Genomic DNA, 27,776 nt, shown 5'->3' on the forward strand with positions numbered 1-27,776 from the left:
TAAGAAGGGATTTGGCTTCATTAACAACCTGCTCTCAAGCTTATCCATTCTCAAGAGATTGAGAACTCAGTCACTCTCTTGATACTGCATTAATCCTATTCATGAGGGATCCGGCTCCATGACCCAAACACATCCCAACTGAAGTCAGCTAAACTTCTGTATAAGTTTCGGTTAGTAAATCCATATCCAAACAATAGTAAGTATATACTTAGAAGTGGGATTTTGGGATCATGGGGGTACACATGTTTAGCAATATGAGATACTGCCAGTTTTCCTAAGCGTTTGTATCAATATATAATTGTACCAGCAGTGCATGAGAGCTTCCCTCCCTCACATCCTCACCATGGTTGGTATTTGTCTTTTTCACTTTGGCCATTCTGGTGAGTATGTAGTAGAATTAGGTTGTGGTTTTAATCCTGTCCCTTATTTTTGATTCTGAAGGACTTGGTTATCTGCTTGGTGCTTTTAATGGACTCTAATCTCTACTGTTTTTAGACAGTGACCTTAGAAAGGCATTATTATTAACTTTTCAGAAAGGCTGATGTGTTCCAGTAGATTCCATTATCTCTCAGTGGTTCTGTAAGAAGCTGGCAAGAAGCTGGTAAAGTCGGTGTCTTGTACTGAATTATATTCTGCTCTCACCATATGTTTGATTTGTTGCAGTGAGATCAGCAGAAATAAGGAAACAAGTCCAAATGAGGCAAGCTTAATTTGAGCTAGCAGAATTTATTGGTACTAAACTGGGACATTTATTGTTCTATACAGGGCCAGTCAATGGGTGAAAGATGGCTAAGTGTGAAGCTTGTTCATGTTGTGGTCCTATGAGACCGAACTTGATTTTCAGGTTTTGAGTGGGAAATTCCCATGTTGCGATCCAATACACTTCCAGGATAGAGAATGAAGAAGAATGAAGGTAAAGTAGTTTAAAACCACTTGACAGCTGAAAGCACAGCCATTGTGTTTCTTCCTTACCATGGAGTCCAGGTTTTTCTGTTTGTCGAGGCAATTTCAGGATCTATAGAATTTACTGTGAAAATCTTTAAGGAAAATGAAAGCTTGATTAGGAAATAGGGCTGGCACGGGAAGCATGCTAAAAAGACCCAGGTTGCCCTGTGTGATGGCAAAATGTGATTCATCCTCGAGCTGTGTTCCTGAGACAGTTCACACCTGATATAGGAAGGTGATTAATGAAGATGAATTTGGTATCAATTTTTATGCTGCTACTTTTGCCATTTCTGCTCTCCGTCTAGGGGTGATCCTTGTGGTTTCTCAGGTGCCCAGTGAATGAAGGAGGTGGGAGTGGGATCCTGAGAGGGCTGGGGAGATGTGACCATTGCTGTGCTTGAGAGTTAAGAGCCATAGGAATAGATTGGCACTCTAGGAATCTTGCTTAGCATAGGGACCCTTTTGTCAGAAAATAAAGCCATAATGGGCTTGGCAGAAGACTATCTTTAGTAAGATAACTGTGTGCCGTTTCCTAGGGCTGCGGTGGCCAGTTTCTCATAATCTATCTCTGTGGATTGTAGATAGAGGTTGTTCTAGGAGGCTGGCAGGATCCTTAGGGGCCCCATGTTGACCATACCTAGCATGGTGTTGGGTAAAAGTTTGTTAAATGAAATGTGGTTTTTGGGTATGATTTTCATAACTTATGCTATTGCTGGTATTGCAAATGTGACTTGAGCAGAAGGGATGAGTGGGGTCTGAGGGAGAGAGTGGTGTGTGTGTGTGTGTGTGTGTGTGTGTAAAATATACCAAATGTGTTTTTGTAGCTGAAAGGAAGGAAATACATCTTTTTTGAGCACTTACAAGGGTCTGGGCTGTGCCAAACCTTTGGACTTTCATGTTAAATTATCTCATTCAATCTTATGTGAGTTTTCATTGTATGTTTGTGAAACTGAGGCTCATGGGGCTTAATCTGCTAGACCAGAGTTACCTGAGAAAGTAGGTGTGGGTAGCTGAGAACTGAACTTGAAAGCCACCGTGAAGAGGAAATATATCATGGAAAGACACTGCCTTGGCTGCCAGTGCAGCAATTAACCTCACTAAGAACGTTCATTAAAGTCCTTCATTTAAGAAGTATGGTTGACTTTGGGTGATTTCCCAAATAGATGGCTGTAAATAAGGTTGGTTTTGTTACCTGGGCTTTTTCATTTTAGAAGACTAGCCCTGGGGCTCACCTCGTGCTGTGGATTTCTGACTTACAGTTTGAAAAAATAAGACTGGGCTCTTATTTGGTCCTCTTCTGAGAGAAAAGGACAGTTTAGTTCCACCAGATGAGTCCCTGCGGGCAGAAGACCATGTCTTTTGTATGCTAGATGTGAGTACAGTACTAGATATTTAAAGATGTTCTTACGCCTTGCCCGTTCCTTAAAGGATTTGACATCCTCACCAAAAATTGAGATTCTTTGATAGCTGGTTCATGTGACAGATGATGTACATATGGGGAGAATAAGACAGGTGATTAATAAACACTGCTGTTACTATTACTGGCTGGCAGAAGGTGTCAGTGGAAATGAGAAGCAGGTTCTTGGTCCTACTCTTCCACTTTCCTTTTCAAGGAAGCTTAAGTGAGTCACGGTGGTATAGATGAGGGTGATGATGAATCTACACTAACTTAATCACTTGCAAAATTCAGAAATACTTTGTGCAAATGCCCCCACAGCAGATCTTGATGTATCTCGACTTGTTGCAACACCATGTTTAAGAACTGTGGTTCTCAGTCTGACACAGAACAAAGACTCATAACCCCAGCCTCCTAGGAACTTCACTATCATAAATTAGACTGTTCATTAATTCAACATATCAGTTAACTGTTACCACATGACACCCTGTCCCAAAACTTAATGGCTTAAAACAGTAAGCCTTCCTTGGTGTTCAGTAGTCTGTGGGTGAGTTGGGTGGTTCTTTTAGTCTTAGCTGGGTTCACTAGTGATGTGGGGGGTGGTGGGGCGGGGGGTCAGGTTGCTGGTCTCAGCTGGGCTTTCTCATGTATTTGAGGGGTAGGCTGACTGGATCTGGTCTAGGATGGCTTCCATGGGGCTCCCTTCCACATGGTCTGCCATCCTGTGGCAGGCTAGCCCAGGCCATCTGCTTGGTTGTAAGAAGGAAGTAGAAGCATACAGTACCTTTGGAGGCCCAGGTTGGGACCTGGTGTACTGTGACTTCTACATTTTATCAGCCAAAGCAAGGTGCAAGACTAGCCCAGATTCATAGGGTAAGGATATAGACTTGTTGATGGGAGTTGCTGTTGAGTCTTACTGCAAGGGGAATGGGATACAGGGAGACTGTTAATTGGGACTGTTCATTCAATTAGCCTGCCACATGCTTTCTTTTATTCATTGATTCTGTTATACTTCACGTGGTTCCTTAAGCAGTGCTTCATTCTGTTGTTCCATTCTTTACTAATTAAAACTTCTTAAGGGCTGTGTATCATTCACTGTCCATAGTCTCTGGGAAAGCCACAGAGATAAGTAAGATACCAGTCCTGCTTTGCAGAAGTTGATAAGCAAAGGGCCGGGGGAGATGGACATGTCAGTGGCCAGTAATTAGAGAATTTGAGGAAGCCCAAGGAGGTGTGAGTGTGGTGGAGTGGGCTGGGAACCCAGAGGAAGGAGCAGCGAGCCACCTGTGGGGGTGGAGTGGCTTCGTAGAGGAGGAGCTCAGTCACCCAGGAGCAGGAAATGGCTGAGTGAGAAAGCAAGAAGAGAGCACATGTGGCAGGTGCAGAGGGGCCCAAGGTGGGCAACAAGGCTTGCGTAGCTGCTTCTGCAGTGCACAGTTTACTGTAGGGGTGGGAGTGGCAGGAGACAAGGCTGGAAAAGCCCACCTGGGCCAGGTGGAAAAGCCTGCTGTGAGAGCTAAGGGGCTCAGATGTTTTTGATGGCTAAGAAGGAAGTTAACAGGATTCTTCTCTCTCCCATGCCGGTGACTCATCTACTTTAACGAACAGACAGTTCAATTATTGCACCCTAATGCTTTTTCCTCACCAGAATGAGGAAGCCAGGATAGTATAGTTCTGTGAATTCCAAACTGTCCTGAGGTGCCCCGGAGTGCCACAGCAAAGTCACAAGGCTGGCATGGGATTTTTTAAAACTTTGAGGAAACACAGAGAGACATCTGTCAGGCACCACTTACCCATCACTACTAAGTTGTTGGGACCTAACTACTGAGTAAATGGAGCTTTTATGAGTTCTTTTAGGAGATCCTGAAAAAATTATGGAATCACTAAAACACAGTAAAGTGGGAGTGTTTGAATTTGGGCACTTCTGGTGAAGTTGTTAGGAGTATTGCTTTCAAATCTTGTTCCTGCCTCCTGTCCCTTGGGCAAGAGAGTTACTTTCTTGAACTCTCTTGACCTGTTTCCTCTGTAAAGTGGAGATGACACTACTCCCTTACTTGGTTGAGTTATTGAGAGGAACAACTGAATTCATAGGAGTAAAGGAATTTAAATGGATCTTGGCACAGCATAAACACTAATATTAGCATTATTAAGTAATGCCACAGTACCTGGGCTGTTGCAAGGTCATTATCTTGTGAAGGCAGCAAATGCATGGCACAGGTACCCCTTTTCTTGGAAGGAGGACCAGCAGAGTAGTTGAGGAGGCTCAGAATGGTAAGTAGGACTTTATATTCTGCATGAAATTACAGTGTAATAGTGTTGCATAGCTGTATGCTCTTCGATGGAAAACCAGTTCTTGCCCAGCCTCTCATTTCAGGAGACTGCATTTCCAAATGCAGCTCTAGTTTCAGAGTAGTGTCCTTGGGCACATTCATTCCGTTTTTCTTTCCCATGTATCCCCCACCCCGACCAAGTGAAATGACCTGTCTCTGCCATAAATGGCTCAGATAAAAGGCACATAAGATGGTGTCTCTGCCTTGTTTCCTGCACTAATGGAAAGGAGCAGGATGGCCCAGTAATAGTTGTTGGGGTTGGTGGGGGGATGTCTCCCGCCAGTGCCAGGAAATCTGCTCCACACACCAGGAAGGCTTCAGTCTGTAATTAAGAGCTGGTTTGTGATGGCTTAGCCAGCCCATTGTGCCCCATCTCCATTTGGTCTCCTCTCTTTTTTCCTTAAGAAGGCCTCAGATTACACTGGGTTAGATTTTCTGTCCTTAGTGCGTATGTGTATGTGTGTGCACGCTGCTGCTGTTTTTTGCTTTCTGTAGCAGGGATCGGCCTTCTCCCCTCCTCACCCTCCTCTTTCCTTTGCTCTAGTTTGTGTGCTCGCTCTTGTCCAGGGAACTTCCTTGTTCATCTTCACGTATGTTACTGACTCCTTCTCACTCTAACTTGTAGCAGGGAGTTAGCTGTGGCCTCATTGCTCATTCTGATGGTGTTCTTTTTGGATTCTGCCAGATCTCTTTTGCGTTTGTTTTTCACCTCAGCACTCCACGCTGTCGGCAGTTCAGCAAGCCCTTTCCAAGCTAATTTTTCCCCATTTACTTTTTAATTAGTTTTCTTCTCCTGCTTCTCCACCCCCCTGTCCTGCAGTTTTTTTGTGGATAACAGTTAAGAGCCCCACTCTTTCTTGTGATTTTTAAGAAAATGTGGGTTTTGACAAAAAGAGACAAACTATAAAATATTGGAAGAGATTTATTCTGAGCCAAATATGAGTGACTATGGCCCGTGACACAGCCCTCGGGAGGTCCTGAGAACGTGTGCCCAAGGTGGTTGGGGTACAGCTCGGTTTTATGTATTTTAGGAAGGCAGGAGACCTCAATCAAATACATTTAAGAAATGCACTGGCTTGGTTCAGAAAGGCAGGACAACTCAAAGTGGGGACTTCCAGGCTATAGGTAAATTTAAACATTTTCTGGTTGACAATTGGTTGAGTTTAAAGACCTGGGATTAATGGAAATAAATATTCAGGTTAAGGTAAAGGATTGTGGAGACCAAGTTTTCTTGTGCCGAAGAATCTCTCAGCAGACTTCAGAGAGAGAGAGAGAGCAGGTTGTAAAATGTTGCTTATCTGACCTGAAAGGATGCCTGGCTCTTAGTTGATTATCTCCTGGGAGGGAAGGAAGGAAGGAAGGAAGGAAGGAAGGAAAACAAAGCGGAAAGGGGATTCTCTATAGAATGTGGATTTTTCCCACAAGAGATGTTGCAGGACAATTTCAAGGTATGGCAAGGAAATATATTTTGGGGTAAAAGTTTTTTATTTTCTTACTTGTTATGCCAGAGTCAGAGTGGAAAGTAAGTCACTATATACAGCATCAAATAAAACCCATCTGATGAGAATTTATGGTTTATAGGGCCTGTCTCCTCAGACCTTTCAGATAGGAATTTGGGCAAGATAAAAAATCAGAGCTTAGTCCTCAGTCCCCCACTCTTAGCCAAAAATCATTCCACAGAAGGCATATGCAGGCCAACAGCAGCAGGCCCCACGGGTCTAGGAACACTCATTCCTAGAGTTGACTTATCTGGTCATTTGTCCAGGTCCCACGGTGCTGGAAAGGCTTGTTCCTCTGATTCGATGGTAATAGTTTTAAATATTAGCGATTTGGATGATGGGGAGAAGACATGCTCTGACCTGATGTAGTAGCCAGTTCTTTAAGAGGTGAGATGGAGTCAGGCCTAGGGTTTAGTCTAAAACAATCCTGGATCAGATCTGTTTTCTGAGCTATCATGATCCAGGTCTTTAATTGTGCCTTTCCTTCTGTATCTGGCATAACATTTACAAGGAATGTCTAATGTTAATATAGTAACAAATATCATAAAGATGATGAAGATGTGGGCGTCCAGGGCTATAGGTACAATCTGAGGGAAGTAAACAACCCAATCAGCCAGAAAAAAAACCCTGCGTGCATCATTATAGTCTTTCATTAGACTTACAATGTGTTTACCCTCCTTATTAAGGGTTATTTGAACTCTATGATTTATCTTACTTGAAAATTGTGGGACCAACATTTAACTAGAATTTAATCAATTTAATTTCTTTTCCAGCCAATTTATCTCCATAGGTATAGTATCCTGAGGAGGGTATAAATTAAATGCAAAAAGTGCCTGGTCCTTGGTGTTTAAATTGTTATAGACTTGTTAACAGTAGACGAATCTATTTTTCCCATCACTTTTGTATTGCACCATATACTAGTATTTGGGAGAGAAAAGGTTTTGTCACAGGAGAAGTCATATAATTCTGCAGTGTTATTTTTTCTTCAGCAGGACTCCCCATGGCTGAGGGCTTTAAGAGTCAAAAGACTTATAGCCAATTAATTGTTCTAGGCCACATAGGAATGGATGTGGACAGGCATGCATTACTTCTAAAAAACTTCTTAACTTTTTTTGTTAAGCTACTGTAAGCTTGGTTTCTGTTAGACTTACAGCAATTAGCTATACAAAACATAAGCATTGTTCTGAAAAATAATTAAAAATATGTATATGTATATATCTATATCTATATTTATCTTCACAACTTATAATTGGGAGTATTATAACCAAGAGGCTTTGTTACAAAGTATTTTATCCTGTTAGTAAATATTTTCCCTTAATTTTATAGTAAGCAGAAAATTTTATGGCTGGCGTGGATGCAAAAGTGACACATAATAGTTTAGAAGGCAACTGAACTTGTTTTACCACCTGTTTAGGCATTTTTTGTACCCCCTTCTTAATTTGGAGAGTTTGATCTTGTCCTAATTTTAATCCTCAAACGGGACCTTACAATCTTACGTGCCCACCTTTTCTGCGTTTGTCCCCGGGCCTAGAGCAGGGTAGCTCCTATAGTTTTAGCAATGAAACAGATCCGGGGCCGGTGGGATGCCAAATGAGGGAGATCCTTATCTCTGGTCTTCAGAATACCATGATTTTTGTTTTCTTGGAAGTAAAACATTTATATTTTGACATTTTAAAGAGTAATTCGTAAGTTAGAACAGAAAAAGGAACCTCTTCCATTAGGCACCAACTAAAAATGTGAAGAAAAATTATAATCTGCTACTTTCTAGAGGATTATTGTAGCCAAAAAATAATGCTTTAATCTGCACTCAGAAAGTTAGGGCTGAAATCTAGTAATAAGTGTTACGTTTTACCCTTGAAACAGTTTTTAGGCTACCTTTTTTTTTAATTGAAGAGAATATTATAGTAAGGACAATTTATGTGCAAGGTTAGTTTTAGGCTTATTATGCTTGCCTGATTATTTACATAAAATGCAGCAAGAAATTTTTTGACTGGCCGTATAGACTCCTTTTAAAGTTGGTTTTGCTGAAACTTTACCTAAAAATAGGCTATTTTAGTTTCAGTCTTGGTAAAATAACCATCGTCTCCAATTGTTTAAAAAACTATTATTGAACTTATACAGACAACTATATTGTCATAAAATTACAATCTGAATTTTGGAGAACTCAGGTAAATTTGCTTACAAAAACATACTTTACCCAAATAAGTTAAAAGAAAAAGATTTTCTTGACCCTTCTTTAACCAGAGCAGCAGCTTTTAAAACAAGATGTTTACCTTGGAAATGCCGTTTACAAACCGAACATGGGTTTGAGCAGTGCTCATCATGGCATTTATTTATTGTTCCCAAGGTTGTGGCTTTGTCCTGAAATTTGGGGTTTTATTCATCTGTCATCTTGCTCAATGATAGATAAAATACGGGTCCTAATAGCAGGCGTTTCATGATCTGTGGGAAGTTTCCAGAGCGGTACTGGGTATCTCCCATAAGTATTAGTCAGAATGGATTTGTGTAAAATGCTACGAATGAGTGATAACCTGTGTCTTTAAAGTATGTCTTCTGGAAGACAGGGAGGCAGCCTCCTTTTATAAATGAGATTGGGATATAGTCAGTGAAACACCTAAAATGTTAAACCATTAGTATCCGTGAATTTTGAGGGTGAAGAGTGTTCATAGCTTTTACTTAAATACTGTGGCCCCCAAATATTAGGACCTCCAGCCGGGGTTATTTAGAAACCCCTTGGGAGATTTGAAATGATAATGAGTGATCTGAGAGAAAAGGATAGGAACACACACCTGTTTCTTTTAAGAATAAAGCCTAGGCACTTGGAGTTACACCAGTCTAGGTCTCCAAAACTATGACATCCAAAAAAAGCTATGGTAGAGAGTTTTCTACCTGTACCAATTTTTACCTCTTAGGGTTGATTGCTAATAGACCGTTAGATGCTTAATGGAATAAAGGACAATGATTGTTGGGTGCCTTAGGAATTTCCAATCTAGGCCAGGCATGGTGGCTCATACCTGTAATCTCAGCACTTTGGGAGGCCAAAGTGGGAGGATCACTTAAGCCCAGGAGTTCAAGACCAGCCAGGGCAACATGGGGAAACCCCATCTCTACAAAAAATTCAAAAATTAACCAGGTGTGGTGGTGTGCACCTGTAGTTCCAGCTACTTGGGAGGCTGAGGTGGCAGATTGCTTGAGCCTGCGAGGCGGAGGCTTCAGTGAGCGATGATCTTACTGCATGCCACCCTGGGTGACAGAGTGAGACCCTGTCTCAAAAAAAAAAAAAAAAAAAAAAAAAAAAAAGGTGGGGCCAGGTGGGGGAATTTCCAGTTTCAAGGCACAGCATCAGGCTCTGTCCTCTGTGACTAGAGCTCTGCTAACTCAAGGAATGTGGTGTCTGCTGCAAGGAACAAAGGTGGTTATGGGTTCCCACTGGTGCTCCTAGATCCTTTGTTCTCAAGGGTGGGCCACAAACTGGCAGTTTCAGCAACAGCTGGGAGCTTGTTAGAAATGCAGTCTCCTTAGGCTTGCTGATTCAGAATCTGAATGACCAGATCCCCACGCGAGTCACACAGCAGTGATGTTCAAGGAGCAGTTACAGGCTCAGCCTGTTTCATGGGCAGCAGTGGTGGCCGCATCTCAGAGGGATTGTGTTGTGGGCATGAACTTGCCGTGTTTTAGTTTAAGTTCTGATTTCCTATCATTTTTTTGATAAATTCTAATACAAAGTGATCTAGTTATATATCCATATGTCAGTATGTGATTTGGTTTTGTACCTTTCTGTGGGTATTCATGAGCAAGTGTATAGATCACGAAAAGAATTCTTTATTACCTTCCATGAGGTCTCAGGATGGGAAGATAACAGTGCCTATTGTATACAGTCATTATAGGAGGTGCTGGAGATAGAAGCAGTAAGACACCGCTTCTACATTTAGTAAGTCTGGTCCAGGGAGATAAATATGTAAAGGGAAAACTTTATCTCAATAAACTGTATCTCGTGATAGCATAAGGGGCCAGAGAGAATAGCCTGTAGTTCTTTATCCCACTGCTGGGGTGTCACTAACAGTGTACCAGGATAGGTGGACAACTTTATATGATAAAGAGTTTTAGAGCTTTACCAGACTTTTGACCTTTTCTGGGAGCTGTCCTGATTCCTCTTCAAAGCAAATGATAACACGTTTTGTGTGTTAAGTAGCCTGAACAGTCATTTGTTTAGTTACCACCTGCTGGTGTGTAGCCTTATGAGAAGAGTGTTTACTGTTGAGTGGTTGTTCTGTTCTGCCACTTGGCTAAGGATTCCTGCTTTCCTTTAAATGGAATGACTACCCTCTCTTTTTGTCTTTGAACTCAAATGGAAGGCATGTTATCTTTACATCTTTAAAGCTTTTCCTTCCCAATTGCCTAGTTGATGCATGGTCACTAATCCTTGTAGTAGAATTAACCCTAATTGAAGATTTAGCAGGTGGATTTTGGCTCTCTTAATGCAAGATTTGATAAGAATTTTGCAAAAGAGAGATGCAATAACCATATAACAAATCTACTTTTTGTCCATAAGTATGGAACAAAGACTATGGGGGAAACCAGAGTGTTTGCAATCAGCCTATTGCCTTTTCTTAAAAACTGGAAGTTCTTTTTCTGTATTTCTCTCTACTTGCTTTTCCCATATTCTTTTTCTATGTTTCTACTTGCTTTTACATACTCCTTTGCTTTGGTGTCACATATACTTGGGATGAAATTGTATAGTTATTTACTAGCTAGGTGGGTTTTGGAAGTCCATTCTCTGAACCACTCATGTAAAATGGGAAGCAAATATTTCATGATGTTAAGAATGAAATGAGCTAGTGTAGACAGAGGGTCTGGTAGAGTGCATGCAGTCATTTATTTGATTTGAGCCCCTAGCGCCTAGCAGGCACAGTTCCTGGGAACTGTATGCTAGGCAGTGTGTTGAAATATGCTTACAGATAAAAATGGACATGACCTGCCCTTATGGGGTTTATGGTTCTTTAGTACATGACTAAAACACCAGCAGGGGCTGGGCAGGTCACACAGGCATGTAAAGCAGCCTGCATGGGTTCTGTGGCAAATTGGAAAGCCATGCCCCAATTCTTCATTCCTGCCAAAGTCTTCTCACAGGAAAATGGTTCTGTGGTACCAGATAGTCCTATTTTTTTTTTTTTTTTGGAGAGGCCAGAAACTCAGATTTTTATGTGAAATCTCCATTTTTCAAATGTTGGTAACTAATAAACTTCCTAACCTCTGACTTCTAGTTTAGCATCAAATACCAAGGGTATGTCCTTATAATGAGTGTAACTTTGGTGTTGTGTTCTCTCTGGCCCATCAATGATAACACAAAGAATGGCTCCCATCTGCCATCCCATGTCTCTGATAAGAGACATCCTTGGGCTTTGTATTTCAGGGCTTTGCCTCTTCTCTCCTTGTCAATTATGGACTGCAACAGTGAGAAACTTGACCCTGGGGTGGCTCCTTGTCTTTGGGGAAACAGATAGTTAAAAAAGCCCATACTGGATTGAGCTCTGGGTATGGTCTTACTACTCTATTTTGGTTGCTCCTTCCTCTTGAGGCCAAAGATGAGAACCTACAGTGGTAAGCTTCAGAGACTAGCTATTCCTGGCAGGTAGGACTTGACTTTTTACTCATTCACTGCAGAGTTCAGCATGTATGAGCACTCAAATACTGAGCTACAAATTATTGCCTAAAACAAATAAAAAATAATACCTCTCAAACCTCTTTGTTAGTGTGGGTATAGGCTGTATTCTGGAAAAGATAAACACTAACACATATCTACTTACCTTTGAATTGCATTGCCCATTCCTGGGTGTGACCTTGGGAGGGAAAGCTTTCTCGAGAACGGAAGGCTCTTGGTTTACTCTAGGATCCTCTTCAGCTGTGATTTTCTTAGCATCTTGTATGGACTCAAAAGAGTTCTGGTTCGTGGCAGGTAGGGACCACTGTATTCTTCAGACCATCCATGAGCTTTGGAGTGGCAGCTGGTGGTGGTAATGAGATGGTTTTGGCAATGGCTCTGGGGCAGAACAGGTGGGAATGAGCCACATTATTTTACCTAGACAGGGCTGTTTGGCAGGCTTTTCACTCACCTGCCAGACCTTAGGTAGACAGAATGCAGCCTGGTTTAAATACTCGAGACAGTGAAGAATTGGACCCAGAAAATATCAGACTCAAAGAGATGATTTCCATATGAGAATTTTAGCACAAAATGGGATAAATTTTTACAGAAGGAGCAATCTTTTTGATAAAAGAGGAAAGGTGGGGATCCTCTTGTCGTCGTTTTAAGGCATAGTTTCAGAAGGTCACAGCATTTGTGTGAGACCAGTCACGGGAACAATGTGTGTTAGTTATGAGTGTGTGTGTGTGTGTGTGTGTGTGTGTGTGTGTTTAGGAAGGTAGAAGAGAATGTGTGCAGTGGCAAGTAAGGTGTTTGTTGGAAGGGGAAAGTGACAGATTTCACAGGAAAGTTGAGAGTTGTTCTTAGCATTGTAGATGTTTAAATGCTTAGAGTCTGCCCTTGGCAAATTATAGGGTAAGAAAAGCCCTGTTAAGAATCCTTATTTTTACTTTTGGTGCCCTAGTTGCCTAAAAGGTCCTCTAGCCAGAGAATAAATAAGTGTTTTTCCCCCGGATAAATATCTGACATTTCCCAGATGTTTTTGAGTCTAGTACAAATGCCATTTATTGACTTACGGCCTCTCAACTTCACCCCTTTTCCTTGCTCTGTGAAAATGGATCTGGGCCTCTTGAATATTTTTCCTTTCAAGCTGATACAATGTTAAGCTTTGCCAGTAGAGGGCGCTGGAGAAACATTGCAGGAGGCAGAGAGTTTTGCTTCCTGCTTTCCAGTGGTTTCTGGGAAGGCTCTTCCAGAGTGTGTCCTCTCTGGTGACCTTCTTTTATGATGTGTGGTGGCCAGCAGCTTTCTCTGACACCCCCTTGGGGTGTCTTGTAGAAGAGTGCTGCCAGTGTGCTACCTCCCTGTGATCAGCTCTCTGGCACCATAGAGGACACCTCAGTGACTTTTCTGCCATCTAGTGAGTTGTAGTTGTGTCTTCTCCAACAAAGTCAGAGTCTCAGTCCCCCAGCTGGGTATTTTCATGGATATTTCATCTTCTTCATGGATGTTTTCTCAGTCTGAGGGATAGTGATTACTCCTTATATCTGACCTTTCTGTGTGATCTAGAGTTCCTTGCATTACTTCTTACTAGTCAACATCTTATTAGCAGGATCCCAGGTTGTAGTTAATAATTGTTTATATTAAGCTTTCCCTGTTCAAATTAGTATGTTTTCCATCTGCTCATTGGACCCTAACTGATAGAACAAACCTTATCAAAAAAAAAAAAAAAAAAAATTGTGGAAGACTCAGAAATGGGCAAAACAGATTAAAATCTAATGCAACCTTCTAGGTTATCTTTGTCTTTCATTTTCTTTGAACTGGTTTACATTTTGGCAAGTTATAGGAAAGTGATAGTAATGGAAATGGTTCTTGTTCATAGAATTGCACATGAATTTTGCCCAGTTAGAGGTATTATTGATCCCTCCCAAAAAGCATTTTTATATATTAACAGATCGGCATTCCTGATTGCCTACACACATGTATGTTTCATATTCTTTGGACCTGTTGTAACATCTTTCTGGTTCCTGCATTAATTAATCAGCTAAATAAGATCTTTGATGTATTTATTTTATATTTGTAAAAGTCATGGTTTTATCTTTTAAAATATTCTATAACTGATATATTAAGGAGCTTACAGGATATGCCCATATATGTTAAAAATGCCACAGAAAATGGAGATATGAATTGTTAGAAAAATGATTTAAATGCATTTTAATACTTTATAACTGGACAGACATGGATGAAATCATCTTATGAACTAAAAAGGAAAAGTATCACTATTATGTATTGAAAATAGAACATTCATAACATACCCACAGAATGGGAGAAAATATTTGCAAGTAATATCTGGTAAGAGACTCGTAATTATGTAAATAATTCCTACAACTCAGTGACAAAGACAGATGAACCAATTAATAAATGAGCAGAGGATCTGAACAGATATTTCCCCCAAAAGAAATACAAATAATCAATAAGTACATGAAAAGATAAGATGCTCACTCTCTTTAGTCAGCAGGAAAATGGAAATCAAAACCACAATGAAATAGCACTTTACGTCTGTTAGGATGACTGTCATCAAAAAGACGAATAGGAAAGACGGGAGAAGGGAAAGATAGGGAGAGATTTACTAAAACAGCAGCCCTCAAACTTTTTGGCACCGGGGACTGGTTTCATGGCGGATAATTTTTCCACGGATGAAGGGGGTTGTTTGGGGATGAAACTGTTCCACCTCAGATCATCAGGCATTAGATTCTCATAAGGAATGTGCAACCTGTATCCCTCACATGCGCAGTTCACAACAGGGTTCGTGCTCCTATGAGAATCTAATGCAACTACTGATATGATAGGAGGTGGAGCTCAGGTGGTAATACTCACTTGCTGGCTGCTCGCCTCCTGCTGTGTGTCCCAGTTCCTAACAGGCCAAGGACTGGTACTGGTCCACGGCCTGGGGGTTGGGGACCCTTGTGTTAAAGGATACCAAATTACAGCTAGATAGGTGAAATAAGTTCTAGTGTTCCGTACCACTGTAGGATGACTACAGTTAGCCATAATATATAGTTTCAAATAGGATATTGAACCTTGCCAACACAAATCATAAATGTTTGAGATGATGGCTATGCAATTACCCTAATCTGCTCTTTACACATTCTATGTATTAAAACATTACTATGTACCCCTTGACTATGTACAATTATTTGTCAATTTAAAAAATTGTTAAAGAGACAAATAAGTGTTGGCAAGAATATGGTGAAATTGGAACCTTCATACACTGGTGGTGGGAATGTAAAATGGTGTAGCTACTGTGGAAAACATTTTAGCAGTTCCTGAAAATGTTAAATACAGAGTTATCATATGACCCAGTAATTCTACTCCTAGGTATATACTCAAGGGGAATGAAAACACACACACGCACACACACACCCATCAAGTCATACAGAAATGCTCATAGCAGTTTTATTCATAATAGCATCAACTGATGAATAGATCAACAAAATGTGATACATCTATTCAATGGAATATTGTTTGGCTATAAACAAAATGAAGTACTGATATGTGCTACAACATTGGACCTTGTGAAAGAAAGCTGTCAAAGAACACTGCATATTATGATTCTGTTTATATCAAGTGTCCAGAATAGGCATATCTGTAGAGACACTAAAGTAGATGAGTGCTTGCTTAGAGCTAGAGTGGGGAGGAGGAGGGGTTAGGAGGTGGTAGCTAAAGGGTATGGGTTTCTTTTGGGTATGATAAAATGTTATATGAAATTCTCTACAGACACACTACCTTGTATGTGTCTAGCCTGTTCTGATATTGGAAGCTAAGCAGAGTTGAGCCTGGTTAGCTCTTACATGGGAGAAAAGTTATAAAGCTGATTGTTCTAATGCTTGTACAACTCTGAGCACAGTAAAAACCATTATATTGTACATTCTAAATTGGTTAATTGTATGGTATGTGAATTATATCTCAGTAAACTGTTACAAAAAAGGTTTATAACCTAGACAAATAATTATCAAATAAACTGCATTCCTCTGTGGTGGGTGGTAAATGCTTTCTGTGTTGCAATGTACAAATTCCCATGTCAAGATCTTCAATAGGCTGTCTTGATGTCCTTTCATATGAAATTCTTCCTTTCACTTTGGAACACCATTTCTTAAAGAGATTATGGCAAAGTGAAATGATTAGTTGCTTGATTTCTTGATGGATGTTTCCCCTCGTCCACCCTCTGGAGTTCTTCTAATAGATATGTTAGAAGCCCAGACCCTCTAGAACCTGTGGAGAGCAGCTTGGTTGAGTAGCTCTCTACCCACTGGAGGTATTTGGGGTCAGATGACTGGGTTTGTGACTGGCTGTGAAAATGATCTGACCAGGGCAGGGCCAAGTGGCTGACATGGCTGAGTAGTGGCTGGTCCTTCTTGCCTGCTGTGCCAAGTTGTCTATCCACTGGTACTTTCTACCCAGTGAGTTGAAGAAGAAGGAATTACCTCCCTAGACAAAGATGGTTCTATGTGAAATACATGATACACCACTTTTGCTGTGTGGAAGCTTCAGGCAGCCATCTTCCCTCACAGACCAGCTCCTCCATTTTCCTGTCTTGGTGAATGACATGTCACCTTTTCCTCAGCTGCCCAAGCTGGAAGCCTAGTGGTCATTCTATGCTACTCCTCCTCCTCCTCTTCCCTTATTCCTTCCAGTTAGTCATTGCCCACTGTCCTGCTGATTTGACCTCTTACATATTTCTAGCGTTTGGTTTCTTTACTTATTATGACTGGACTGCCACTACCCTGTTCAGGCCTTTATTGGACTCATTTCTCACCCAGATTTTCATGAGCCACCCCACTGGGCTCCAACCTTCAAACCCATCTTCTACACAGCAGCCAATATCAAATATGGCGGCCTCAGCACTGTTAAATGTCTTCAGTGATTTACCTCCCATTTGGTGGTGGTTCTTATTGAACAGGGGAGGAGTTTCAGATCATCTAGGAACCAGAACCCTTTTCAAAGTATTTAGGTGTAGATCCTATTCTGGACCCATTAACTGAAGAGGGGCCTTGGGAAAGGGCTTCTACATCTTGAAAAATGTCCCCAAACAGGACAATACCCAATAAGTAATGCTTAGAAAACAATTTATTTTGAAATAATTTCACAGGAAGTTGTAAAAATAGTACAAAGAGACCCATGGACCCATCTTCCCCCAAATTTCAATACCAAACCAGGAAATTGATGCTAATAGGTTACTGTTTATAGACCACAGACCTATGTAATTTTTTTAATGCCCATTTTTCTTGCTAGGTTGGAGTGTGGCACTTCCTGCTAACCTGAGATGTTAGATTATTTCTTAACTGGGACACATTTTCATTTAAGAATGGCATGGGTCTTCTTGATTCTGTGGGTGGTGGTGGTTATGATGTGTCTTGTATGTACATGTGTGTGAGATACTGGTGGCAATTACCATTTTTCCTTGTAGAGTGAATTATATCCCCAAAGAGCTTGCCAAGAACACATTCGAGTAACGTAATTCTATCTAGTGACCTGAGGTCATAACTTTAAGTTAAAAAGTTAAAACTGCCACAACAGGTTTTATGCTAGAAGAATAGTATAGACATTGATTCTTCTTGAATCCAAGATTCAGTTAGCTTGAAATGATGTCACTGTGAATTGTTTTCCAGGTATGTGTAAATCTGACTTTGTTTTATGTAGATTGTAAAATATAAGGGCACAGGGCTGGTTTTGTGTTTTGTTTTGTTTTCTGGACTTGTTTTATTCATTAGTCTAAAATATAGTGTCTACCAGGGAATGGCTCTATGCAATGAATCAGATTGTAGTTTTGCCTTGAGAGATAGGGTATTACTATGGGTCATAATGAATTCAGTGGAATGGATTTCAGACTTTTAGGTGCTGACCCAGAAAATTCTTTGAAGTAGCAGTCTTTACCAATGCTAGGAATTGGGCTAGTCTGCTTTGCTTCCTCATCAAAACTGATGGACAAGATAGAAAATTCCTTTTTCTCAGTTGCAGTAACATTTTGCTGACACTTGGTGCATTTTTTTTATGTGTTTCACACAGATATGCTTACATCCTTTGAGAAATGGAACTGAAGGGGAGAAAGAAAACCACAACTGCTTTAAAATGAAACTAGGTCAGCAAAGGCAGATCTTAATGTATTTAGATCAGGCAGAAGACCAGGTCCTTCCACCTTACTCACAGAGGCCTCTGGGGCTCATCGTGGGAGTCATGAGACTTCTCCAGTAACTCTCATCAAGGATTGATCACTAGACTAGGCCCTTTGCAAATGTAAACCCTGCAGGTAGCCATTTTACAGATGAGGAAACTGGGTCTTCATTTCTGTAACTTCAAGAGGACACAGGGCTGACTTATGTCAGTGCAGAGATTTTAATCTGAATCTAATTCCCAAGCCTCTCTGCCACACCAGATTGCCTCTCTATCCATGCACAACACTGTAGGTTTGGCTCTGGCTCTCTTGAATAATTCCGAAGCAGGCTTCTAAGAAAGGATTGCAAAGGCCAACTTCTTTCACAGCTGAGAAGCTGCCTTCTGAGGTGTATCTCTGAGTGGAGAAATCAGAACACTAGATGCTATGTCCTTTCATGATGGGTAATAATCTCAGTAGAGCAGGGAGACTTTGTGGTCCAAAGAGAGAAGGAAACAGTCAGTTGAAAGTTGCTCATGTGTTTCATTTTTCTGTGTTTCTCATACTTTGTTATTGATGTGATGAAGTAGTTGGCTGAGAAGGAAGCTGGGGACTGGGGGCAGGGGTTGGTGGGAGTCAAGACTTACAGGTTCTTCCAAGAGACTCGTAGAGCAGTGATGCCTATAGTTTGCAAGGGCACCACCAGCAGCCATCTCTATCAACCAAGGGGGCTACAGGGACTTTTCCCAACAAATATTAAGTAGTCAATTCACAGAAAGATTGGAATCTCTTCCTTCAAGAAGTTTGAATCTCAACAGGGAGCAGATCATAAAGCTAAAAGTCAAATGTATGTATGTATCAAGAATTATAAGACTATGGGGGTCCATACATAAGACACAGCAATATGGCTGTGTCCTTCAACTAGGGTGAGCAATGGGGACAAGTTTGTTCACCTTACCTTGACAGTCTTTGTGGCCCTGGGTAAGTCACTTAGGCTTTCTGGATTCTGAGGCCTCCTTCTCTCTCACCAGGTGCTTTTAAATTCCCTTCGTTTCTTGGGATTGGCAATAAGGTGTGACTAAGTCACAAGCTTGTGTTGGGTGGTGAATGAGGGCTGGAAGCCAGTGCTCAGAATCCTTTGAAAGTGATGAGCAGAAGTCAGTATTTGAGAAAAATACCAGCTGCTGTTTAGAAAGTCCAGAATAGTTGAGCAATTAGGATAAAGTAACAGACACCTATCATGAGGTGGACTGAGCAGGTGAGTGAGATTGTAAACTGCTTTCAATTCAAGGTCTTGTATATTTGCCTCAGTCTTTTTATAAGACTCCCCAGCTTCAAGTGCTTAGGGTGGTGGTTGTAAGGAAGGTTGCAGATGTGTTTTATTTGGACCACCCAGAATTTTTTTTAATCTAAATTAGCACCAGCATTTAAAAATACACAGATTTGACCAAAACTCTGGGTTTCTGGCTTCTTTGGAAAATTGGAAGATCTGGCTAACCCGGGATGTCTTAGCTCAAGTTGTCTGGTGGTTAGAGCTGAGAAGTGGCTGCCCTATCGGAGGGGTGCCTGGTCTTTGGTTCAACACAGCCCCCGTCTCCCCTGCCATGCTCCCCCACCTCATACCTGTTTCTCTTCCCTCAGTACCCTTCTACCCACTTACCTGCCTGGGAAGGTGGCTATCTTAGATCAATAGTTCTCAACTCTGGCTACACCTTAGAGTCTCTTGGAATTGCTTTAAATTATACTGCTTTCCTGGCCCTGTGTAGACTAATTGAATTATGATCTTGGGGAGGGCTACCATTTGTATTTAAAAAGTCTTCCCCAACATGATCGTGATACCCAGTGAGGGTTGAGAAACTAATACCTCAGCTTGATCCTCGCGTGGGTTTTGATGGAGAGAGAGAAGAGCCACAGAGCAGAGGAATTGAGGAAAATAACCTAATCCAATTGACAGGGCCAGTAACACCATGAGCTAAATGTTAACTGAACACCCTGGGAAAAATCAGGGCACTTTAAAAAAAATGAATATCCAAATGATGTATTCATGGCACGTTTTGCTAAGGTATTAATAAACTCTCCCCACCCCAGATCCTGCTGTACTGCTGTAGGGATTTAAATCATTATGATAATAGGGTTTTTTTTTTTTTTTTTTTTTTTTTTTTGCAGGGAGTGATTATAAAAGTATTTTTAATGGGCTTATAAATCTAGTGGTCATGAGAGGCAAGTGACATAGATTTAGTGTATTTGAGGCAAGGGATAAAAGGGGAGGGGGCACAGTCAAATTAGCTTTGGTTTTCTGTTTTGCATAATAACTTCATTCATCTATAATTCTCACTGTAACTCAGTTTCTGTCTGTTGCTCCCCCTCCCCTTCCTACCACAATCACATTCTAGGCTGTGAGTGTTATCATTCTGAAGTAGTGAAAACATCCAAGTAGCTGGAAAATACAGACCTGTTTTTCTCAGTTAAGTTGAAAATGGAAGAGCCTCAGACACCACCTATTTCTGCTGCTTAATTTTATGGGCAGACAAAACCAAGGTTTTGAGATGTGACTTGTTCAAAGCCCTGCCTGTAGCCCTGGAACTCTGTGCAGTGTTCAGAGTTCTTCACAGGTCCCATGACTGCAGAGAAAGCTTGGAGCTTGCAGGCAGTGGTTCCAGGAACTTCGTTTTCTTCACCTTGTGTTCCTGGTGTTTAGCCTGGACCTTGAGATTAGTTGGAGGGATATGAAGGGATGAGACCCAGTTTAGGCCACAGGATCTCCATGAAACCTCTTGAGGCTTCTCTGCAGCCCAAAAGAGTCTCTGATATGGTTTGGCTGTGTCCCCACCTAAATCTCATCTTAGTTCCCATAATCCACACGTGTCATGGGAGGTAATTTAATCACAGAGGCGGTTACCCTCATGCTGTTCTCGTGATAGTGAGTTCTTATGAGATCTAATGGTTTTATAAGGACCTTTTCCTCCCTTTTGCTTGGCACTTCTTGCTGCCACCATGTGAAGAAGGACATGTTTGCTTTCCCTTCCCTGAGGCCTCGGCAGCCATGCTGAACTGTTGAGTCAAACCTCTTTCCTTTATAAATTACCCAGTCTCGGGTATGTCTTTATTAGCAGTGTGAGAACAGACTAATACAGGGACACGCCAATAGGGCACCTGATTTCAGCATGTTCTGGCTGCTCTGTGGGAGTGGTGGTGGGTGTGTGCATGGTTGGAGGATGTTTCTAAGTGCAGGGACTCTGTCTTGGACCCTCGGTGTTTTCTCCTCAATACTTTAGCATCATTGGGAGCACCCAGCAAGCCCCTTCCATGAATATTTGTCCGATGAGGTTGCAACTCTCTAGTTGGCCTCTTACCACCCTTTTATATAGTTTTCATCTTGTGGAAGATACTCTAATGTCACTTTGATATAATTGCAAGAGAAAAATGGTAAGATTTGATATCTTTCTAAACTAACAAATGTGCTAGTAATCTCTCCTTTTCCTCAGGATAGCCTGTGCAAGTTTAAGGTAGGTAGATAGGTAGGTTATGCAGAAGGAGTGTTTGTGTATGTGTGTGTGTGCGCGCGTGTGTGAATTTTTACCCTCTTGGTCTGTACTTGGCTGCTGAGCCCTAAAAGAATTGTTTTGCTCACTGCCTAAATTTTACTTGTGCCTCCTAATGTCTTTGAAATTAAGTCCCTCATGTGAGACTTCCCTCTCGGCCATTCTGGAGTCTACTCTGTCATGGGAGGCAAGACACCTCCTAGCAGAGATGCTCCACTGGCTGGGGGAAGGATATAAGTAAATGTTTGCAGAATAATCTGGGAAGTTTTCTTTTTAAATTTCCAGATATAAACCAAACCTCCAATGACGAAAGCAGTACTGGGGGAGGAGGATAAAGGAGAAACTGCTTTTTGAAACATTCCCCCAGGTGGGAATTCATAATACCTACCTGGCTCATTTGAACAGAGTTTCCTAGATGAAATGGCGGGGGGAAATCCTGTCACTCAAAGGAACTCAACTTATATAAATGATTTAATTCTCTCTTTTTTTTTTTTTTTTTTTTTTTTGAGATGGAGTCTTGCTCTGTCGCCCAGGTTGAAGTGCAGTTTGGTTTTTTTTGTTTTTTTTTTTTTGAGATGGAGTCTTGCTCTGTTGCTCTGTTGGAGCAACTTACCCAGGTTGGAGTGCAGTAGTGCGATCTTGGCTCACTGCAGCTTTTGCCTCCTGGGTTCAAGTGATTCTCCTGCCTCAGCTTCCCGAGTAGCTGGGATTACAGACGTGTGCCACCAGGCTCAGCTAATTTTTGTATTTTTAGTAGAGATGGGGTTTCACCATGTTGGCCAGTCTGATCTCCAACTCCTGACCTTGTGATCCGCCCACCTTGACCTCCCAAAGTGCTGGGATTACAGGCGTGAGCCACCGCGCCCGGCCTCCTCTCATTTTTTTTCTAGACTTGTTCCATTTATTCATTTCATAAGTTTGGAGACCTTCTAAGTATGAAGCTCTCTGAGAGGTACTGAGGCACTAGAGAACACTGATTAAAGAGCCTGATGCCCAGTCTACAACAGCTGTACTACCTGGTAGCTATGTGACATTGAACAGATTGCTTAGTTCTTTGTGCCTCAATTTTCCCTACTCCGAATGGAGACAGTCAGCACCTACTTCACAGGCTTAAAGTAAGCATTAGAAGAGAGAAAAAGTCTGTTAAGGATCATGGTCCGTAATTGTTAGCTTTTCTTATAGTGGTAATTAAGATTATCTTACCTTCATAGAGCATAAAGTTAGGTGGAAACATAAAGGAGAGGTTCAGAGGAGAAGCAATGTGATAGCAAATGACACATGTGGCCTTTGACCTTATCTGTGCTTTCCCCACCCTCGTCATGTCTTATTTATGTATCGTTGTCAGGAGTTCAGCTATAAGACTTTTCTGGGATCATCCCGCAAATCTGTATTACATCCTGTTTAGGAAAGATGTGGTGTCATTATGCGATGCTTCCAGGCAGTTCTGAGACATACAAGGCTGTTGCCCTGATGAAATATGACCCTAGACCAGGTGTGGTGGCTCATGCCTATAATCCCAGCACTTTGGGAGGCTGAGACAGGCAGATCAGCTGAGGTCAGGAGTTCAAGACCAGCCTGGCCAACATGGTGAAACCCTGTCTCTACTAAAAACACAAAATTAGCCAGGCACGGTGGCGCATGCCTGTAATCCCAGCTACTGGGGAGGCTGAGGTGGGAGAATCTCTCGAACCCAGGAGATGGAGGTTGCGGTGAGCCAAGATCATTCCACTACTGTACTCCAACCTGGGTGACAAGAGTGAAACTCTTTCTCAAAAACAAACAACAAAGAAAGAAATATTGCCCTAAACATGTTTTATTTTATTTATTTATTTATTTATTTATTTATTTATTTATTTATTTAATTTGCTTTGAGGCAGAGTCTTGCTCTGTCACCCAGGCTGGAGTGCAGTGGCGCCATCTCGGCTCACTGCAACTTCTGCCTCTTAGGTTCAAGCGATTCTCCTGCCTCAGCCTCCCCAGTAGCTGGGACTACAGGCACATGCCACCACACTTGGCTAATTTTTTGTATTTTTAGTAGAGGCGGGGTTTCACCGTGTTAGCCAAGATGGTCTGGATCTCCTGACCTTGTGATCCACCCTCCTCAGCCTCCCAAAGTGCTGGGATTACAAGCATGAGCCACCACGCCCGGCCCTGTTCTTTTCTGCTCTATATATCTTGGGGTTTCCCCCTCAGTATTATCAATTACTTTTTGGGGCTGTCACCTTTGTTAGGGAGCTCCCTCATTCTTCTTAAATTCGTAATCTGATTACTACTAGAATAGAACCAAAGGTTACCAGAGAAACCAAGTTAACCAGACTTCTTGAATCAATAACCTTGATTTATGCAAATCACTTAATAGTCTGAGCCGTCTTGAGGAAAGACTGTTGACATCCTCCTTACCTACCCTCTGACTCCCTTTTCCACTTCTAATGACCCTGTGATGACATTGAGCCCACCTGGGTAGTCTAGACTCTTTTTTTTTTTTTTTTTTTTTTTTCCCCTTTTAAGGTCAGCTGATTAACCTTAATTCCATCTAATACCTTGATTTCCCTTTGCCATGTATGTCCTGGGGATGAGGATGTGGATGGATCTGGGGGGGTGGGCCGGTATTCTGCCTACCATAGCTATCTTTCTCTTTTTGTTTAATTATGATATGTTCCAAAAAGGAGTAAAACATGTAATACAAGAAGATAAAAATAACTTTACCATTAAGTAAGAAAAAAGACAAGGAGAAGAGAGTAGGAAAATGAGTCAGGAGTGGGATTTATACAAAAAATCAGTGAGTCCACTTTACTTCCTGGAAGTGGATGGTGAGCTTTTCTTGCCAGCCTTCTTGAAGAGGGAAGCACTGTCAGTTATGTTGTAGTGTGTCGATCTAACTGGTTGTTCAGATACCTAGATGAATATTCTTGATATGAAGATGAAAAAAAATTTCTTCCGAAGTCTTCATGGATACATAAATTGTATAATGAGCAAAACCTTTGACGTGTTTACAGTAAACCCAGTGATGTGTTTCACCTGGCCTTTCTCTTCTTTCTTTTACTGCTTTATATTTAAGGTCAAATATGCATTGCTTTGAAGATCTCTTATAAGACATGTGGTCCAGCGTCAGGCCAAATGCAGGAATTTGGAACAGCTGGAGCAGTGATTCCCATCTGGTGGCTCTCACCCCCTAGGGATTTTTGAGGGTGCCCTGAGCTTTCATTCTAAAATGAAAGTGATATGTTTTTTTACCATTTGTATGTTTGAAGGACATAAAGTATGTATTTACATATATAATCCCTGATCTCCCCTTAAGATGGAAGAGAGAAAGCCTACTAGTATTTATTAAGAGCTTGGATATGGTGGTTAGTTGCAGTCGGAAGAGTGATCTGCACTAGCGGTCTGTGAGGTTTGGACCATTATATGTTACATTACAGTAAAAAAAATGTATGTTCTTAATGGAGTGTTGTTCAAAGACAGGATGCATTAGGAAAAGTTAGATTGAAGTATAAATTATTGAGGAGTATATGAGAATTCTGTTGATTTTTCCTCACGTTATTTTCCCTGTACTCAAAAGTTGCATTCATCTGAAATCTTTTGGCATATCTGATAGTATTTTTTAAAAAATCAATATTTAGAAATAGAAAATATTATGACTTGTAGTCATTTTGTCTTTTAATTTATTAGGACTAAAGATTCATACACCTGCAGTGTGTTATTTGTGGAGAAATGCTTTCAAATAGGTGCTAGAAAACCACCTGTCTTAGCCTGATATTTAGAAACACAACTGGAAAAAATATATAAAAATAAACTTTTGAGGTATTGGAGATGGCGATTAATCACATCCTTCCTCCCTTCTGGATTCTGAACTAGAAGAAACAGAAGAAGCTAGACAAAAATTAAAATATAGTACCAGTTTTATTAGTGTAAAGCAAAGTTGGGAGATGTGTTTTGGATGTAAGACTTCCTTATCCACCCTAAATGTAATCTTCATAGCCACCCAGGTGATGGCTGAGCATCTGTGGGTGGGCTCTGCCCATTTAACCCGTGGGAGCAGGAACAGAGAGTGTGTCCAGCAGCCTGTTCAAGCTGAAATGCTGTCCTTCCCCCTCTGGGAGAACTGTGAGTACCCCAAAGAAGGAGCAGGCATAGTTCCCCACTATGATTTCTTCCTGGGAAATGGGGTGAACATTCTGCCAGAAAACATGTTCAAAGGAAGCAATGAGTTCTCTTATAAACTCTTTGATTTGTTTTGAAGTCCAGATGTAAGAAATGCAAACATAGGACATTTTGTCTAGTTGGGGGTGGTAAGTAGATTGCTCTCTGTTTTGAATATGCGTTTGGTCCCCACACCAAACATGTACTAACAAGTATATAAATTCAGAATGAATTTTATTGACAAATTATACTTTTTTACTGACATAATTAAGTGAAATGCTGTGTGTTACAGGTTAAATGGGCAAATGGTAATTTGCCATTAATCATTTGGAACTTTAGCAAAGATGGTATCAAAATGAACTTCATAAACTTTCAATACCTTGTTTCAGAAATGGATTATGACTTTAATACCCTATCTTTCTCATATATATGTAAACACTGAGAAATGACTGAAAAGTTCGTAAGGGGTGGGAGTGTGTGTGTGTGTGTATGAGTGAGAGATGATATATTACTGTTAAAAGCCTCACTGGTCATAAGAGGTTGGGCAAAGCCGACCTAGAGCAATGGATGGATTGTGTATCCCTTAAGTCATCTTTCAAATACCATTTCTTTCAACCAAACTTCAAAAGACTTTCAGGGGCTATGAAGTCACTGAAGTACCGTGGAAAATATCGGAATTAGAATCATTTCCAGAAACTTTTAACTATTGGTTGAAATACTTTTTTTTTTTTTTTTTTTTTTTTTTTGAGACGGAATCTCGCTCTCTCACCCAGGCTGGAGTGCAACGGCACGATCTCGGCTCACTGCAAGCTCCGCCTCCCGGGTTCACGCCATTCTCCTGCCTCAGCCTCCCGAGTAGCTGGGACTACGGGCGCCCGCCACCACGCCCGGCTAATTTTTTGTGTTTTTAGTGCAGACGGGGTTTCACCGTGTTAGCCAGGATGGTCTCGACCTCTCAACCTCGTGATCCGCCCCGCTCGGCCTCCTAAAGTGCTGGGATTACAGGCATGAGCCACTGCGCCCAGCCCCTCAGAATTCTTGGAGTTACCGCTGTTGCCTTTTTTTTGTTGTTAAGGAAATTCTGTCAACTGTGAATATCGTATGGGCCTGGTGAATGAAACTCATAGAACATGTGAAGATCTTATCTGCTCCAGCAACCACAGCTTCCTTCTCACTCTTGTCCTCTTTCCCTTTTGTCCACCTGCCAGTAATATGCACATCTAAGAGACTAAGTCAGGATAAAATCATCAAATGTTTGTTTTCTCTTCCCCCATCCACGCCCTCTAGTGGCCTGCTTTGCCTCTAAAGCTGCTTTGCCTGTCCCTTCCTCCTCCTCTGCTTCACCTTTTAACACCAACTGTATTTAGATGAACACTGCCCCCATCCGCTTTCCATCTGTCTTCTTTATACCTGTGAATGGCAGAGAACAGCTGGGGTAGGTGTGGCGGAACCTGGGAATAGAGAGGGCAGGAAGAAGAGTGCATGTTCTGGACCCAGATTCGCCAGACCTGTTACAGTGTTTGGAAATTTATTTTGCTATTGATGCCGGATATGGAGCCCTGAACTCCACTGAGTGGATGGTGTAACTGCAAGACAAATATGCGCTTCAGGTGGTTGGCGTTGGAGGTTTTCCTTTCTCTGCCCACAGGAAAAATGCAAGTGTAGCATAATGAATTAAAACTCTGGGAACAGGACTGTCTTGCTTTGATCACTTCAAATGTAAGAGGGGATGGGCTGTTTAAAACCCAGATATTCAAAGAGTCTTCCCAAGATATTAAAGGTGTGTTGTTTTTAGCTGGTGTCTTTCAGCTAGTTAATTAAAATAAGACTAGTTTAGCCAGTTCCAAAGGGAACAGACTGTTTTCATTTAGAATGTGTTTTTCCTGTTTATTAAAAAAAAAAAAAAGGGACCCATGTCCTGGAAGTGAAAGGTCTCTGTTCATACCTATTTCTTGGGCAGCACCCCTGCCTGCTCCTGAGCTCCTTTGCTTCCTAGAGCTAGAAGAGAGTCGTTGGCATCACAGCTGTCAGGGATTCACAGCTGAGCTTTGGGCACCTGCTGAGTGGGCTCTATCAGGTTGGTGGCACTGGGCCATCTGGGGGAGTGAATGACCTCAGAGCTTCTTCCCAGG

General features: G+C 41.5%; 1 protein-coding gene across 8 annotated transcripts in view; it reads left to right on the forward strand.

Annotated features, from left to right (window-relative positions):
* The window catches only part of MGAT5 (alpha-1,6-mannosylglycoprotein 6-beta-N-acetylglucosaminyltransferase), a 324,876-nt gene that overhangs the window by 88,551 nt on the left and 208,549 nt on the right, over positions 1–27,776 (forward strand). For 2 of the 8 annotated variants that reach the window (XM_055261075.2, XM_055261077.2), the window contains exon 1: positions 18,660–18,809. The exons of 5 other annotated variants lie outside the window; for them this stretch is intronic. The gene's annotated coding sequence lies outside the window, so the exon portion shown is untranslated. Of the gene's footprint in view, positions 1–179; positions 197–18,659; positions 18,810–27,776 lie in introns of those variants that run through there. One more of the 8 variants, XM_063631001.1, reaches the window with a different exon arrangement.

Source organism: Symphalangus syndactylus, chromosome 22 (assembly GCF_028878055.3).
Source record: "Symphalangus syndactylus isolate Jambi chromosome 22, NHGRI_mSymSyn1-v2.1_pri, whole genome shotgun sequence".
NCBI lineage: Eukaryota > Metazoa > Chordata > Mammalia > Primates > Hylobatidae > Symphalangus > Symphalangus syndactylus.